Genomic DNA, 16,140 nt, shown 5'->3' on the forward strand with positions numbered 1-16,140 from the left:
GGGGCCCTCCATGGGGGCAGCCCTCCACGTCCCCCGCACCTCTCCTCTACGTCCCCCGCCCCTCTCCACCACGCTACCCTGCCCCTTTTCCCCACATCCCCCGCCCCTCTCCCCCACGCCACGCCACCCCGCCCCTCCCCCCCACGTCCCCCGCCTCCCCCCGCTACCCCACCACTCTCGCTTTGTTTGTGAACGGGGCATACGCGGGTACTGTACGCGGTGACTCATCCCGACCCACACAAGTTTTAGCAAAGGCGTCGTATCCCAAGCAAGACGTCGTATCCCAAGATATATTTTTTTATACGTATACGACGTATACGACGTATACCAAATTCGACGTATTCCAAAGCGGTTGTATACCAAGGTTCCACTGTACTTCCCGAAGCTGTCTGAGGCAAAGGTGAAAGCTGGTGTTTTCGTCGAATCACAGATAAAGAAGATCCTGGAGTGCAATGAATTCCCCAAGAAGCTCACAAGTAAGGAGAAAGCGGCTTGGAACAGCTTTGTCGCAGTCGTTCGGGGCTTCCTGGGAAATCACAAGGCCGAAAACTATGTGGAGCTGGTTGAGACTCTGGTGAAGAACGATGGCACAATGGGCTGTAGGATGTCCCTCAACGTCCATTTCCTTTATGCTCATCTTGATAAATTCAAGGAGAATATGGCAGCGCACTCGGAGGAAATGGGCGAGCGCTTCCACCAGGATATACTGGACTTTGAACGCCGCTACCAAGGACAGTATAATGAGAACATGATGGGAGGCTACATTTGGGGGCTGATTTATGAAAGTAATTTACAGTATAATTATACATCTTCAAAAACTACTCACTTCTAAATCTTTTGTAATAATTTTTGTATTACTTTAGTATAAATACATGTTAATTTCGATTCATATGTTTTTTTTCTGACTTTATGTGAACGAAAAGACACAAATTCGCCCGTTTTCTCATTGAAAATAGGTACATTTCTAAATATCACTGTCCTGGTCACAAAACCAAAGTTTGTGGGGAATAATAGCCATTTTCTATACTTTTTAGGCAGAAGCAATTAAAAAATAACACTTACTACCCAGGAACAAAAATTGTGTTACACATAGTGTAGTCATGCGTAAGTGATGTCACTCCACATCGAACAGCCCCCCTCATTAATAATCATGAGCAGATGACATCACTCCACATGGAGCACGCACCCCCCTAATTAATAATCATGAGCAGGTGACGTCACTCCACATCGAACAGCCCCCCTAATTAATAATCATAAGGTGACGTCCTCCAAATGGACACCTCCCCCCATTCATAATAATTAGCGGCTGACGTCACTCCACATGGGGGGCCGAGGTGCCTCCTCCCCCCTCCTCAGCGTTAACTTACAAACCTCACTACAAAGGCAAAACCCTCAAGTCAAGCAATCTCCGTAATGCTATTGAGACATCAAAGTAAAAAGGACGTCATGATGAACAAGGGATTATAACCTTAAAATGAAATAGGTCTGTGTCACTGCGCCCTTACAGATTGCACACGCATTGATGCAATGAATATCACGTCGCGGTCTGCTTTTCACTTGCAAGTTTCAGATTAACTGCAATACACCTGTCCTTGGACGGGCTAAAGGCTAGTTGTAAATAATTGAGCAGTTTTACATACAGTGAGGGAAAAAAGTATTTGATCCCCTGCTGATTTTGTACGTTTGCCCACTGACAAAGAAATGATCAGTCTATCATTTTTATGGTAGGTTTATTTGAACAGAGAGACAGAATAACAACAACAAAATCCAGAAAAAACGCATGTCAAAAATGTTATAAATTTATTTGCATTTCAATGAGGGAAATAAGTATTTGACCCCTCTGAAAAACATGACTTAGTACTTGGTGGCAAAACCCTTGTTGGCAATCACAGTGGTCAGACGTTTCTTGTAGTTGACCACCAGGTTTGCACACATCTCAAGAGGGATTTTGTCCCACTCCTCTTTGCAGATCTTCTCCAAGTCATTAAGGTTTCGAGGCTGACGTTTGGCAACTCGAACCTTCAGCTCCCTCCACAGATTTTCTATTGGATTAAGGTCTGGAGACTGACTAGGCCACTCCAGGACCTGAATGTGCTTCTTCTTGAGCCACTCCTTTGTTACCTTAGCCGTGTGTTTTGGGTCATTGTCATGCTGGAATACCCATCCACGACCCATTTTCAATGCCCTGGCTGAGGGAAGGAGGTTCTCACCCAAGATTTGACGGTACATGGCCCCGTCCATCGTCCCTTTGATGCGGTGAAGTTGTCCTGTCCCCTTAGCAGAAAAACACCCCCAAAGCATAATGTTTCCACCTCCATGTTTGACGGTGGGGATGGTGTTCTTGGGGTCATAGGCAGCATTCCTCCTCCTCCAAACACGGGAGTTGAGTTGATGCCAAAGAGCTCCATTTTGGTCTCATCTGACCACAACACTTTCACCCAGTTGTCCTCTGAATCATTGACAAACTTCAGACGGGCATGTATATGTGCTTTCTTGAGCAGAGGGATCTTGCGGGCGCTGCAGGATTTCAGTCCTTTACGGCGTACTGTGTTACCAACTGTTTTCCTGGTGTCTATGGTCCCAGTTGCCTTGAGATCATTGACAAGATTCTCCCGTGTATTTCTGGGCGGATTCCTCACCGTTCTCATGATCATTGCAACTCCACGAGGTGAGATCTTGCATGGAGCCCCAGGCGAGGGAGATTGACAGTTCTTTTGTGTTTCTTACATTTGCGAATAATCGCACCAACTGTTGTCACCTTCTCACCAAGCTGCTTGGCGATGGACTTGTAGCCCATTCCAGCCTTGTGTAGGTCTACAATCTTGTCCCTGACATTCTTGGAGAGCTCTTTGGTCTTGGCCATGGTGGAGAGTTTGGAATCTGATTGATTGGTTCTGTGAACAGGTGTCTTTTAATGGTAGGTTTTTACCCTTTTAACTGGTACAAAACTGACACCTTTATTCAAGGCATCATGTTTGCAATGACCACAACACAAGTAGTCAATAAAGCAAACAAAAAGAAGCAACTCTGATAAGGATAATAATATGCACTGTCCTTGAAGTTGATTGGCCCACACCCGAGACGGCTTTCTTTAGAGCCTAGTCCCCATTGGTGTAGGGCCAGATGACACCAGAAGGCGTACCAGTTAAAAGGGTAAAAACCTACCATTATATTTTGCCACTGGTAAAAGAGATCTCATAGTGTAAATGTTTACCCCGAACTCTCAATACTCTGATATTGCACTGTTTTTGAGTTGTACGCCTTCTGGTGTCATCTGGCCCTACACCAATGGGGACTAGGCTCTAAAGAAAGCCGTCTCGGGTGTGGGCCAATCAACTTCAAGGACAGTGCATATTATTATCCTTATCAGAGTTGCTTCTTTTTGTTTGCTTTATTGACTACTTGTGTTGTGGTCATTGCAAACATGATGCCTTGAATAAAGGTGTCAGTTTTGTACCAGTTAAAAGGGTAAAAACCTACCATTATATTTTGCCACTGGTAAAAGAGATCTCATAGTGTAAATGTTTACCCCGAACTCTCAATACTCTGATATTGCACTGTTTTTGAGTTGTACGCCTTCTGGTGTCATCTGGCCCTACACCAATGGGGACTAGGCTCTAAAGAAAGCCGTCTCGGGTGTGGGCCAATCAACTTCAAGGACAGTGCATATTATTATCCTTATCAGAGTTGCTTCTTTTTGTTTGCTTTATTGACTACTTGTGTTGTGGTCATTGCAAACATGATGCCTTGAATAAAGGTGTCAGTTTTGTACCAGTTAAAAGGGTAAAAACCTACCATTATATTTTGCCACTGGTAAAAGAGATCTCATAGTGTAAAGGTGTCTTTTATATAGGTAACAAGCTCAGATTAGGAGCACTCCCTTTAAGAGTGTGCTCCTAATCTCAGCTTGTTACCTATATAAAAGACACCTGAGATCCAGAAATCTTTCTGATTGAGAGGGGGTCAAATACTTATTTCCCTCATTGAAATGCAAATCAATTTATAACATTTTTGACATGCGTTTTTTCTGGATTTTGTTGTTGTTATTCTGTCTCTCACTGTTCAAATAAACCTACCATTAAAATTATAGACTGATCATTTCTTTGTCAGTGGGCAAACATACAAAATCAGCAGGGGATCAAATACTTTGTTCCCTCACTGTATATAAATTGCATTGGCATATGTGGTCATTGACACGGTAAAACTAGTCAAGATGGTGTGGTGATGTTGCAGTGTCAAGAAAAGTGCTTCATGGTGTCTTAAACTCTCTTCTCATTTGACAGCAATTGGAGAGTACAGCCACGTCTTTAGCTGCATGCAGTGAGGCATGGGGCGTCTGCGAGAATGCCGGCAATTCACGGAGCAAGACCAGAGGTCGAGCCATGCTGCCCACGTCTAGAGAGGTATTTGTATGCTTGAATAATAATAGTGAAAATTATTGTACAGGCAGACCTCGCTTAGCGCTCAAAATGTGTATGCTGGAGAAGTGGCCACTAATCAAATCGGCGCATAAAGGAGTTCATTAGACAATTGTATATATGGGGATGCATTCCCAACAGCTTTAATTCTTACATGTGTAATGCGAGCGTAGGCTGGGGCTTCGCCGCCCCAGCCCCTAAGCCATCAAGGCGACACGAGCCATCGGGTAAAGGGTTCAAGGGTGGAGCCCGCGGGCGCTAGGGGGTGGTATTATCTGGAAAGTTCTTAAGGGGTGTGGTGAAGGGCAGAGTCTGGGTGACGTGGGAAGGGGATATAATGGAGAGCCGGAAGGGGCTCGAGGTCAGTTGGTGAGAGCTGGAAGCTGGACCACGTCGCGGGTCTCCGTGAGCCATCGGCCACGTGGCGACGCGGAGACGGCTCCCAGCGCGCCGTCTGCCAGCGGTGAGCGGGAGCGGGGAAGCGGGACGCCAGCTCACGCGACGCGCCGAGAGCGAGAGAATGGCGTGAGAGCGGGACGCCAGCTCACGCGACGCGCCGCGGAACGTCCGAGAGAGCGGAACGCGAGCTGTCCATATAACGAAGAAATAAACAGACGGAGACACAGTCGCTTCTTCTTGGTTCTTTCGGTAAAGTCACGTAGAAGGGAAATAATAAAATAATAAAAATAAAACATAATAAGATACAATTTTCACGACGTTTCGGCCACAACGCAAGCAGCCGTCCTCAGGTGAAGAACAGGTCTGTCGGAAAGACAGCGTCTGAATGAACACAGTCGCTTGTCGTCGACCTGTATTATTGCACATGTATGAGCAATATATGAGGGCTTCATTGAGGTATTGGTAACATCACTAATAATACAGATGCTAAAACTTATTTTGGATAAGTAATATTTTAAAATACTTTTTTTTAAACACGCTTTAATGAAATGTACCGTATGAGTAATGGCAGAACTCCACAACTCCAGGAAGTGGCCCCGAGGCTTGCCATAATGTAAGGGACCGTGGTCAATTACAGCCTACGTAAGTTGAGCGTTGACAATTAGATCCAAGCCGAAACATAACATATAAAAAAGATTGTTTCAAAATATATTTTTTATTTTTTTTGATAGAATATAGTATTGTCATTGATACGGCTATTTTAATACACACAATGGACTGGAAGGACAAGATTAAAGGGCTCGTATAATGCACATGCATAATGTACGTTGACTCATTAATCGCCCCCCCTCCACTTTACGCAAGAGCGTGAAGTGTGGTCACCACATCTACGCCTCTATATAAGGAACAAAACAGGTGGACTTCTCCACAAATCTGTCTGTCGCCTGATGAAGCTAGTTGTAATACTGGCAAAACATCGTACTCAGATTGTAAATGTTGTGGCTTGGCTCTCCAACACACCAGTGTGCTGTACTAGTGACAAATTGGCATGTTCTGTTTACATTACAACCCTTACTAGTTGGCTGTGTCGGGTGGTGGTGGATTTTAACAACACATATATTTACACGATCTAACAAAACAAACCTGTTATGGATGATATTCGTCGTGAAAGCCTACGTGTTAAACGGGATATTCGATGTCCCCTGTGAAGCCGATGGCGTTTATTTTACGGCTCGTACATCTTAGTATTAACCAGGACGGCCTGTCGGAATAGAACCGCAAACCTCTGCAACAAGTGGCAAATGCACTACCGCTGAGCCACGTCAATTATTTTATTCATAAACTTAGGTTTCCACGGCCAGCGTTATGATGCATAGTTGATTTGTGGGCTTAATTGAGGAGTGTGTATGTTCTTCACCTGCTGTACATGGACGACTCGTAGACTGAACTCTTAGTAAGGGCTTGCGCCAGTTTATTAACACAGAGGTAACAAAACACACCAGAGGTAGGTGTCCCTACACTCAGTCCTTGACGCGGACGTCAGGCTCTATCTATTCCTAGCCTGGGCTATCTCTTGGCCTCTAACTCGAGTTGGGATGGGGGCTTATCCAACACCACCCGACCGAGGAGAGCAGCACCCCACGTAATCTTAACCGGCTCTTGCAGATTTCTCTGAGCCCTACCCCTGGCTGTATCTTCGGCTCTCCTACTCGTAGAACCCGGACGGGGGATCAGCCAACACCGTCCGGTCACGAGCAGGAGAGACCTTCTTAAGACGCTCACCATCCCGGGCTCCCACAACGACCCCGCTTTCGCCACGGGGTCCCCCTTAAGTATTTCCCGTGACATGACGTCATTGCGCCTCACAGCGCTCATGATGTCATGTCGTCATACTACTCTACACATGTGTAGTGAGTGACATTGGGGATGTCACTGTATGGTGCCGGACAGCATCGTGTGTGTTGCAGAGTGATGCCGGCTCTAGCAGAGCACGGCGTGCGATGCACTGTGTTGCCTCTGAAGAAGAACTTCTGCAACTCAGTTGGACTCACTACACATGGATTTCCTCCCATAAAATAAAAAACCCCTTCCAATTGAACATGTATTGCTCATCTATCCCAATGCTGGAAATTACTTGCAAAATTACTGAATTCGGATGACACATGCAATCATCATCCCCTCCTGCTGCCAAAAAAATGGCATGACCCTCGTTAAAAATATTCTTGAGACTTAGGATTTTCTGGGTCAGGAAGTGTAACAATAATAAAAATGTCCTTGTCCCTAACTCTTGTTTCTGTCCTCCTGACAGGTGGAGGTGAATGTGAGTGTGCGCCACATGTACCTGTACAGCCGCGAGGTGCGTGGGGTGGTGGCACGTCTCCGCGCCGAGTGTGGGTCACTGTCCGTGCACGCAGTTGCCTTGGCCCACACTCAAGGTGATCTGAACAAGGCCTTGGGACACGTTCGTAATGAGAAACAGGCAAATCTGCAAGCTTCTAGCATGCGATCGCGACGACCTACACGTGAGGTGGTAAGTCTTGAATAATAATAATTTAGTTGACAGTAATACCCCGGTTTATGTCGGGGATGCTTTCCTTAAATGTGCGACAACGAATACCGAAACGACGTAAATCAACGCAATTTTGCCACGAGGACTAAACAATGCTGAAGCCGTGTTAATGCGTGCATCTTCATCCTAGACGTATCCGCAACATTACATTCAATTACTAAAAATACTACACTCAATACTAGTTTCGGCAGTAAACGTTAAAACATTATTAGCAGTACATTATGAAAATAAAATCACTAAAATATCATGCGTAATTACTATATTGTACTCCACAGTACAGAACATTTCTTTATGCGCGATGCAAAGTAGTTTGTGTACAGGGTTAGGTGGAGGTGAAGGTTGAGAGGCGACGGTTACGAGAAAGGGCAGACGATGCTGTCAGCGACATGAGTGTGGGTTGAGGCAACGCTAGTCGGGTAGCGGTGGTGTTGATAATGAAGTGACAACGTATTTTCTAAACGATATAAAAGGGGGAGGTGTAAAATCGCAAGGCTTACAGCGCAAGGCTATCACGAAGGCGCAGTACAGCACATACAGTAGTCTGCAGTAGCTACATGTTGTGATGTTGCTTTGTGGAATGCCAATTGAGGAATTTGTCGGTCATTTGTGAATTTGGAAAATTTGAACCATGACAGCAACACACATTGGCCTACTCTTATCAAACTAGCTTCTTTGCCCATCCTAGGACGGAAGCTGTAATATTTACGAAAAAAATTAGCAGAGTATAATTGTATCTTGTGTTAATTGAATGGCAGTGAATCTTGCACGAAATTATGTCATAAAACACTTCACTGCATTTCACTGTAGCACTGTATATAACTGACCTTCAATTTGTTCTAATTCACTGCTCTGATACTTTATTATTTTCTGCTTTCGGTCGCTGGGGTGCAAATAAATTGGATTGCAATACAATATCTGGAAAATCACCGAGAAATGTCTATTTAACCAAAATGTAGAAGCATAAATTAGACTTATCTTAGGAAAAAATATAGACCCCAAATCCAATTTGTTGCCGCGTAGAATTATTTATTAGATTCATTTTAAATAAAGAAACGTGAAACTTAAAGCGAATTTGCAACAAATAATAATTCTGCTCTACCTTAATGACGGGGGTGCGGCATGTGGAGTGACGTCACGCGCGGGACACAAACTCCCTAATTAATAATCATGAGCGGATGACGTCACTGATGTGGACCACGCCACCCACCCCCTCATTAATAATCAAGAGTGGATGATGTCATTCCACATGGAGTTCCCCCCCCTGATCAATAATCATGAGCGGATTCCGTCACTCCACATGGAGCTCCCCCCCCTTCATCAATAATCATGGAATGATGACGTCACTCATGTGGACCCTGGCCCCACCCCCTCATTAATAATCATGAGCGGGTCTTTATTTTCGATTGAATATTTCAGATTAACTGCAATACACCCGTCCTTGGACGGGCTATAGGCTACTTTTATAATAATTTAGAAGCAAAAATTAGACTTACCTTTTGTTTCAAGTGCTGAAGAAATAAATAAAGACACCAAATACACTTTGTTGCTGCGTAGAAATATTGATTTGATTACATTTCAATAAAGAAACGTCAAATTTAAAGTTAATTTGCGTGAAACAAATTATTTCCAATCAACCTGCGGGAATGTAAAAATCCACCCGCTCATGATTATGAATGAGGGGGGGGTGTCTCTTTTGCAGTGACGTCACGTATGGATTTTGCACTGCTGCGTATATTTATTTTTTACTTTCTGTAAAGAAACGTCATATTTGAAGCAACTTTGCGAAAAAACTATCTTTCCACTCGGCCTTCCGCGTGAGTGTAAAAATCCACCCGCTCATGATTATTTTATTATTAATGACGGGGGAGGGGGTATGTGGAGTGACGTCACGTGCATTACACACATTTCTGGGCTATTATAGTAGTAATGCCATCAGCGGGAATTGTAACGTCCACTGTGAAGCGTCACTTTCATGTAAATTGCATCATCAGAATCGCTGATTTAGATCTCTGTGTCGCGAGAAGAAAGCTCAAAGTGGTCCATGGGCGACCGGGATTTTGCTTCGGTGGCCATTGGACTTTGGAACTCTCTGTCAAAGTTGGTCAGGGAGTCTAGTTCAGTTTGGGCCTTCAGGTCCCCCCTAAAAATATTTATCTTTTAAGAAAGCATCTCGAATTTTAACTTAGCCTCTTCTTACCCCCCCCCCCCATTGTAAGGCACCTTTATGTTTTATGCATGGGGTCAGTAAAAGAGAAGAAGCAGAAAGAGAAGTGTTGTGAGCTGCGGTCGTGAGTGAATGTGTGTACAGGTGAGCGTGTAGCTCGGTGAGTGAGCGTGTGGGTGATTTGCCACAGTGTAATGGTTAGCACACTGGATTTGCGATGATCCTAAGGTCACCAGTTTGTTTCTATGGCAGTTGAAACAACGGTGCAAGTCTCTCGAATTCCCCCCCCCTCCACTTGTGTAAGAACTCATCATTCATTCGTCGAAAATGTAAAAAAACAATTCAGGACCTGACTGTGACTCAGTGTGGATCTCCTGGAGTAAGTCTATTTTATTATTATAAAGAGTTAAAGGGGCTGTTTGATGACACGACTAGAGAGCTGGCTTGCACTGCAGGGAACTTAATATTCAACTTGGATTCCGCAACCCTCAATGGCCTTTTTAAGTTAAATTTGTGCATGTAAGACTCGCACAAACAACCATACCCAGAAACCCATAGACTCCAACAGACACTCATACATTACTACAGACACTCAGACTCACACAGCGACCCCATACTCACAGAGACCGATAGACATGCACAGAGACCCATAGCCTCACACAGAGATCCATACACTCAAAGGCCCAAAAACTCACAGAAATCCATAGATTCGCACAGATGTCAATAGAATTTTAATTTGAATATTTATTTATACTGGATGAATCTGATGAGCTATAACGATGTTTTCACAGACGTCCAATCGGGTGGGTCAGAAAATAACAACAAAAATACAATACAAAAACATCACAGGAAAGGTAAACAAATTGTTTCGAAATATACAAATTAAACTGAACTCTGTTTATCTTACCATAGACTCATACAAACATGTTGGACTCGCACAGAGACCTTAACCACTAAACCTCGAACAATTAAAACCCTCTAAACCCTAACTATCTAAATCCATAACCATCTAAACCGCTAACCCTCTCAACCCATTTACCCTTACAACCCTAATCTTTAAACCCCTCGCCCTCTAAAAGCTTAAACTCTAAACCACCAAAACACTAACCATCTCAACCCCTAACCCTCTAAATTCCTATACCCCTAACCCTCAACCCCTTTACCCTTAAAACCCTAACCCACCAAAACCCTCACTCTCTAAACCCTTTATTCTTTTAACCCTAACCGTCTAAGCCATTAAAAACCAAAACTTCTAAACCCTCTGAATCCCTAACCCTCTAAACCTTGAAACCCTAACCTTCTAAAACCATAAATCCTTAACATTCTAAATACCAACCAATCTAAACCACTACCCTCTAAAGAACTAACCCTCTAGACCCCTAACCCTCTGAACTCATAACCTCCTAAATCCTCAACCTCTAAAACCCTAACCCTCAAACCCCTAACGTTCTAAAACCCTAAATCTGTAACCTAATCCCAACACATTTAAACCCCAACCCTCTAAAGAACGAACCCTCTAGACACCTAACCCTTAAAACACCTATGCCCCTAAAATGCTAACCCTCTAAACACATAATCCACTACACCCGGAACCCTCTAAACCCATAAAGGTTTTTTTTGTTAGATTATGTAAATATAAACGTGTCGTTAAACCAACCACCACCTGAAACAGCCAATTAGTAAACTTTGTCACATCAACAAAAAGTGCCATTTAGTGTTGGAGACTAAACCAAAAAAAAACTTTATTATGGACAATATTAGTTGTGAAAGTCTATGTGTTAAACCCTCAACTCTCAAACCACTAAACCCCTAACACTGTAAATCACTAACCCTTGAAACCCCGATACCTCTAAACCCCTAAACACATACCCTTATAACCTCAACTACTAACCATCTAAACCATTCAACATCCAACAATCGAAACACAAAAACCTCTAAACACGTAACTCTCTAAACCCCTAACCCTCTAAAACCCATAAACCTCTAAACACGTAACTCTCTAAACCCTCTAAACTCAAAACGTTCTAAACTCTAACCCTCTAAACACCAAATCCTCTGAAGGACTTTCCCCTTAAGACCCCAACCGTCTAAACACCTCACCCTATAAAACCGCAACCCATAAACCCCCAACACTCTTAACTGCCTAAACCCTTAACCTTATAAACTCCAAACCGTCTAAACCCCTCAACCTGTAAAACCGTAACCCACTAAACCCCTCACCTTATAAACCCCTAATCCCCTAAATATCAAAACCTCTAAACCCATAACCTTCTAAAACTCTTCTGTGAACAGGTGTCTTTTATACAGGTAACAAGCCGAGATTAGGAGCACTCCCTTTAAGAGTGTGCTCCTAATCTCAGCTCGTTACCTGTATAAAAGACACCTGGGAGCCAGAAATCTTTCTGATTGAGAGGGGCTCAAATACTTATTTCCCTCATTAAAATGCAAATCAAGTTATAACATTTTTGACGTGCGGTTTTCTGGATTTTGTTGTTATTCTGTCTTTCACTGTTCAAATAAACCTACCATTAAAATTATAGACTGATCATTTCTTTGTCAGTGGGCAAACGTACAAAATCAGCAGGGGATCAAATACTTTTTTCCCTCACTGTATATAAATTGCATTGGCATATGTGGTCATTGACACGGTAAAACTAGTCAAGATGGTGTGGTGGTGTTGCAGTGTCAAGAAAAGTGCTTCATGGTGTCTTAAACTCTCTTCTCATTTGACAGCAATTGGAGAGTACAGCCATGTCTTTAGCTGCATGCAGTGAGGCATGGGGCGTCTGCGAGAATGCCGGCAATTCACGGAGCAAGACCAGAGGTCGAGCCATGCTGCCCACGTCTAGAGAGGTATTTGTGTGCTTGAATAATAATAGTGAAAATTATTGTACAGCAGACCTCGCTTAGCGCTCAAAATGTGTATGCTGGAGAAGTGGCCACTAATCAAATCGGCGCATAAAGGAGTTCATTAGACAATTGTATATATGGGGATGCATTCCCAACAGCTTTAATTCTTACATGTGTAATGCGAGCGTAGGCTGGGGCTTCGCCGCCACAGCCCCTAAGCCATCTAGGCGACACGAGCCATCGGGTAAAGGGTTCAAGGGTGGAGCCCGCGGGCGCTAGGGGGTGGTATTATCTGGAAAGTTCTTAAGGGGTGTGGTGAAGGGCAGAGTCTGGGTGACGCGGGAAGGGGATATAATGGAGAGCCGGAAGGGGCTCGAGGTCAGTTGGTGAGAGCTGGAAGCTGGACCACGTCGCGGGTCTCCGTGAGCCATCGGCCACGTGGCGACGCGGAGACGGCTCCCAGCGCGCCGTCTGCCAGCGTTGTGATCCCCCATAGCCCCACCCCTTGGAGAGGATTCTTATAAAAGGCGGGGAGCCAGAGAGCTCGGGTCCAGTGTGTGAGATGCTTAACCCTAACCCTCTAAACCCTATACCCCAAATAGCCTAATCCTCGAAACACCTAACCCTCTAAACCCCAACCCTCTAAACCCCTAACTCTCGAATCCCCTCAACCCCTAAACCCTATAACCCTCGAAATCCCTAAACCTCTAAACCCCTTATCCCTGAAATAACCCAAAACCTCTAAACCCTTAACTTTATAAATCCCTAACCCTCTAAACCCCTAACCCTTTGTGTGGAATGTGGTGGGGGTGGGATCATGGGGTGGGTGGGTGCAGGGTGTATGTGGTGTGCGTTGGGTGGTGGGTATCACAGGGGGGTGAATGGGTGCAGTGTGTGTGTGGTGGGTATGATGATAGTGGTCATGGTTCACAACTATCCGTGACCACCACCACCACCTCTACTGTGTGGTGGACCGGCCACCACACAGCAGCACGCGTCGGAGGAGTGAACGGATGGTTCCCCCTATGCGGGCCAGACTCCCTCGCTTCCTCTTCTCCTCCTGCATCACCATCACCTGATCCTCTTTCCTTGTCATCTCCTTCTCCACCATCTTCTCCACCAATGTCTCCTCCACCTGCACCACCATCTCCTCCTCCTGCTCCTTCGTCCATACCTCCTCTGTCTCCCCCCTCATCTCTTCTTCCTGCACCACCAGCTCCTCCACCAGGGTCTCCTCCTCCAGCACCACCAGCTCCTCCACCAGGGTCTCCTCCTCCTGCACCAACAGCTCCTCCACCAGGGTCTCCTCCTCCTGCACCAACAGCTCCTCCACCAGGGTCTCCTCCTCCTGCACCAACAGCTCCTCCACCAGGGTCTCCTCCTCCTGCACCACCAGCTCCTCTACCAGGGTCTCCTCCTCCTGCACCAACAGCTCCTCCACCAGGGTCTCCTCCTCCTGCACCAACAGCTCCTCCACCAGGGTCTCCTCCTCCTGCACCACCAGCTCCTCCACCAGGGTCTCCTCCTCCTGCACCACCAGCTCCTCCACCAGGGTCTCCTCCTCCTGCACCACCAGCTTCTCCACCAGGGTCTCCTCCTCCTGCACCAACAGCTCCTCCACCAGGGTCTCCTCCTCCTGCACCAACAGCTCCTCCACCAGGGTCTCCTCCTCCTGCACCACCAGCTCCTCCACCAGGGTCTCCTCCTCCTGCACCACCAGCTCCTCCACCAGGGTCTCCTCCTCCTGCACCACCAGCTCCTCCACCAGGGTCTCCTCCTCCTGCACCACCAGCTCCTCCACCGGAGTCTCCTCTTCCTCCACAACAACCGTCAGCCATTTAGAGGCCTGGGCGAGCGCGGAGGGTGGGGGCAGCGCCGGCTCCGCTCTGTTAAGAGATGCGCACGACACCGTTCCAACTTCCTGCTCCAGCAGAGATCGCACTCCCCCCCCCCCCCACCATCGTGCGGAGATAGATTAACCAGGTTAATAACGATGCTGCAGTAACACAGCATACCTTTGCCCATCGTGGGTCTGGTTACAAAATGGGAATTAGTCTTGCGATATCACACTGGATGAAAGGCTACATGGCAAAGATATGGCTGCTTCATTATTTGTCCTCACCCAGAAACCAATTATAAAAATACATCCGTATATAACCGAATGTACACGTGGGGTTTGAACTGTACATGTGTTCGTTTGCAGGCGGCAGGGCTGGAACTCACAGAGGGACCTGGGTTTGATGCCCAAACTTGGGCCACTTTCTCCGTGTGGAATGTGGAGTGTGTTCTACCCCCCCCCCGTTTTATCCTGCATTGGTTTCCAAAATCAGAATAAATTATTTAGACTGGATGAAGAGGAATCCGATAAGCTATGAAGCTCTTCTTTCACAGATATGCAGTCGAGGCACAGGGTCAGCAAGTTACAACAACAAACAAAAGAAAATGAGTGCAAAGTGTAAAAATGTAAGCAAGTCACAAAATAACTGAGCATATAAGCACAAAGTACGTAAAATCCTGCCAGTTTTTCAACACTAAATACAAATTTAGGGGTTGTTACGGGAAGAAAGGCAGACAAACACAAGGGTGTTTGGACCCACACACGGGTGTCTACATCCACGTCCGCATCGGTTAACCCTGGGGGGGCATGGGGGCGTTGTGATCCCCCAAAGCCCCACCCCTCGGAGAGGATTCTTATAAAAGGCGGGGAGCCAGAGAGCTTGGGTCCAGTGTGTGAGATGCTTACCAGGGAATACTGAAGACCGGCAGAATAGGCTCTGGAACACCCCTGTCTCGCTGTCCTTGTCAGGGCCGAGCAGGGCAAGCCAGTGGCGCGGCCCCAAGAGCTCCAGGACCGCTGCTCTTGTAAGAGCACGGCCTGGTTAGCTGGGTGCCGGGATCCGTGCTTGACCAGGGCCGGATCAGATAGCCTCCCCTAGCACTCATAGCGGAGGACTGGGAATAGGAGAAGTCAGGGGATAGTGCTAGGGGTGTTTCCCATTGAGTACGGGTGAAGGGGCGTTACCCCTTCAAGTAATGTTACCGCCTTTTGGTTAAATAAAAGAGTGTGCCTCAACTACGTCGTCTGTCTCCCTGATAACTCACTACACTTGTATAAGTGTAGTGTATCGTGTCGTGTATCGTGTCGTGTATCGTGTCGTGTATAGTGTAGTGTGTAGGTTAAACGTTGAGTTTTATAAGGGCACCACGGGGTGACCAGCCCCTCCCCACCCAGCCCCACCCCTCCCACCCCCCACCCAGCCCCACCCTCCCCACCCAGCCCCTCCCCTCCTCCCCCAGCCCCTCCCCACCCTCCCCTCCCTCAGCCCCTCCCCACCCTCCCATCTCCACCCAGCCCCACCCCTCCCACCCCCACCCTCCCCATATGCACGACAGACAAATAATCCCTGGTGGGCAGTGTGGAATCTGTTGTTCCTACCGGTATAACAGTGGGAAATATCTGAACCGGTCCTGGGCCTCCCCTTGATCGACTCAACCTCAAATGAGTACCTGATACAGTGGGTACACATCACCACGAGGGAGACAAATGCGTGGTGTTGGCTACCCACTTCCCTGTGTACTGTGCCAGTCCTCTGTAGGTCCTCACTAACACCACTTGCCTCAAAAATCTGTTAAGGCTATGAGGGGGATCTTTGTCTTTGTACAGTGGCATTGGCTACGTATAAACTGATACTTTGAACGGAGTTTATAATACAGCATGGCCTATGTGTAACGCATCATAT

General features: G+C 46.3%; 1 long non-coding RNA gene across 1 annotated transcript; it reads left to right on the forward strand.

Annotated features, from left to right (window-relative positions):
• Positions 1–3,943: 3,943 nt before the first annotated feature.
• On the forward strand, positions 3,944–7,439 carry LOC144736174 (uncharacterized). The gene is made up of 2 exons (XR_013588722.1): positions 3,944–4,403; positions 7,126–7,439. It is a non-coding gene; the product is annotated as an uncharacterized LOC144736174 (long non-coding RNA).
• The last annotated feature ends 8,701 nt before the right edge of the window (positions 7,440–16,140 follow it).

Source organism: Lampetra planeri, chromosome 59, assembly GCF_965212315.1.
Source record: "Lampetra planeri chromosome 59, kcLamPlan1.2.h2, whole genome shotgun sequence".
NCBI lineage: Eukaryota > Metazoa > Chordata > Hyperoartia > Petromyzontiformes > Petromyzontidae > Lampetra > Lampetra planeri.